Below are 2,717 nucleotides of genomic sequence, written 5' to 3' on the forward strand. Positions count from 1 at the left end.
ACTAAAAAACTCTTTGATTTTGTTGTGTAGTTGCTAAGGTGTGTCCAACTCTTTGCGACCCCATGGGCTATAGCACGTCAGGCTTCCCGGTCCTTCACTATCTCTTAGACACAAACATAGGCAGAACACTATTTCATATAAATTGCAGCAAGATCTTTTTTGACCCATCTCCTATAGTAATGAAAATAAAAACAAACAAATAAGACCTAATTAAACTTAAAAGCTTTTGCACAGCAAAAGAAACATAAACAAGATGAAAAGGCAACCCTCAGAATGACAGAAATAATTCCAAACAAAGCAGCGGACAAAGGATTAATTTCCAAACTATACAAACAGCTCATGGAGCTTAATATCCAAAAAACAAACAACTCAGTCAAAAAATGGGCAGAACACCTAAAAAGACACTTCTCCAAAGAAGACATAAAGATGGCCAAAGGCATGTGAAAAGATGCTCAACATCATTAATTATCTGAAAAATGCAAATCAAACTACAATGAGGTATTGTCTTACACCAGTCAGAATTGTTGCTGTTGTTGTTCAGTTCCTAAGTCATGGCTAACTCTGTGATCCCATGGACTGCAGCATGCCAGGCTCCTCTCTCATCCACTATCTCCCAAAGTTTGCTGAAATTCATTTGCTCATGTTCATTGAGTTGGTGATGCTATTTAACCATCTCATACTCTGCCACCTGCTTCTCCTTTTGCCGTCAGTCTTTCCCAGCATCAGGGTCTTTTCCAGTGAGTCAGCTCTTTATATGAGGTGGCCAAAATAATGCAGCTTCAGCTTCTGTAACAGTCCTTCCAATGAATATTCAGGGTTGATTTCTTTTAGGATTGTTAAGAAGAGGTGGAAGAATACACAGAAGAACTATACAAAAAAGATCTTCACAACCCAGATAATTGTGATAGTGTGATCACTCACCAAGAGCCAGACATCCTGGAATGAGAAATCAAGTGGGCCTTAGGAAGCATCACTAATAACAAAGCTAGTGAAGGTGAAGGAATTCCAGTTGAGCTATTTCAAATCCTGGAAGATGACGGTGTGAAAGTGCTGCACTCAATATGCCAGCAAATTTGGAAAACTCAGCAGTGGCCACAGGACTGGAAAAGTTCAGTTTTCATTCCAATCCCAAAGAAAGAATGCTCAAACTACCACACAATTGCACTCATCTCACACACTAGTAAAGTAATGCTCAAAATTCTCCAAGCCAGGCTTCAGCAACACGTGAACCGTGAACTTCCAGATGTTCAAGCTGGATTTAGAAAAGGCAGAGGAACCAGAGATCAAATTGCCAACATCCGCTGGATCACTGAAAAAGCAAGAGAGTTCCAGAAAAACATCTATTTCTGATTTATTGACTATGCCAAATCCTTTGATTGTGTGGATCACAATAAACTGTGGAAAATTCTTCAAGAGATGGGAATACCAGACCACCTGACCTGCCTCTTGAGAAATCTGTATGCAGATCAGGAAGCAACAGTTAGAACTGGACATGGAACAATAGACTGGTTTCAAATTGGGAAAGTAGTACATCAAGGCTGTATATTGTCACTGTGCTTATTTAAGTTATATGCAGAGTACATCATGAGAAATGCTGGGCTGGATGAAGCACAAGCTGGAGTCAAGATTGCTGGGAGAAATATTAATAACCTCAGATACGCAGATGACACCACCCTTATGGCAAAAAGTGAAGAAGAGTTAAAGAGCCTCTTGATGAAAGTGAAAGAGGAGAGTGAAAGAGCTGGGTTAAAGCTCAATATTCAGAAACCTAAGATCATGGCATCTGGTCCCATCACTTCATGGCAAGTAAATGGGGAGACAATGAGAACAGTGACACACTTTATTTTGGGGGGGTTCCAAAATCACTGCAGATGGTGGCTGCAACCATGAAATTAAAAGATGCTTGCTCCTGGGAAGAAAAGTTATGACTAACCTAGACAGTATATTAAAAAGCAGAGACATTACTTTGCCAACAAAGGTCCATCTATTCAAAGCTATGGTTTTTCCAGTTGTCATCTATGAATGTGAGAGTTGGACCACAAAGAAAGCTGAATGTTGAAGAATTGATGCTTTTGAACTGTGGTGTTGGACTGTAAGGAGATCCAACCAGTCCATCCTAAATGAAATCAGTCTTGAATATTCATTGGAAGGACTGATACTTAAGCTGAAACTCCAACACTTTGGCCACTGATGTGAAGAACTGACTCATTTGAAAAGACCCTGATGCTGGGAAAGACTGAAGGCAGGAGGAGAAGGGACGACAGTGGATGAGATGGTTGGATGGCATCACTGACTCAATGGACATGAGTTTGAGTCAACTCTTGGGATTTGGTGATGGACAGGGAGTCCTGGCTTGCTGCAGTCCATGGGGTCGCAAAGAGTCAGACATGACTGCACAACTGAACTGAACTGAATCTCCTTGCAGTCCAAGGGAGTCTGAATAGTCTTTTTGAGTACCAAAATTCAAAAGTATCAATTCTTCAGCACTAAGCCTTCTTTAGGAGAAGGCAATGGCACCCCACTCCAGTACTTTTGCCTAGAAAATCCCATGGATGGAGGAGCCTGGTAGGCTGCAGTCCATGGGGTCGCTAAGAGTCGGACACGACTGAGAGACTTCACTTTCACTTTTCACTTTCATGCATTGGAGAAAGAAATGGCAACCCACTCCAGTGTTCTTGCCTGGAGAATCCCAGGGATGGGGAAGCCTGGTGGGCTGC

Source organism: Bison bison, unplaced genomic scaffold (genome assembly GCF_000754665.1).
Source record: "Bison bison bison isolate TAMUID 2011002044 unplaced genomic scaffold, Bison_UMD1.0 scf7180017864491, whole genome shotgun sequence".
Lineage (NCBI taxonomy): Eukaryota > Metazoa > Chordata > Mammalia > Artiodactyla > Bovidae > Bison > Bison bison.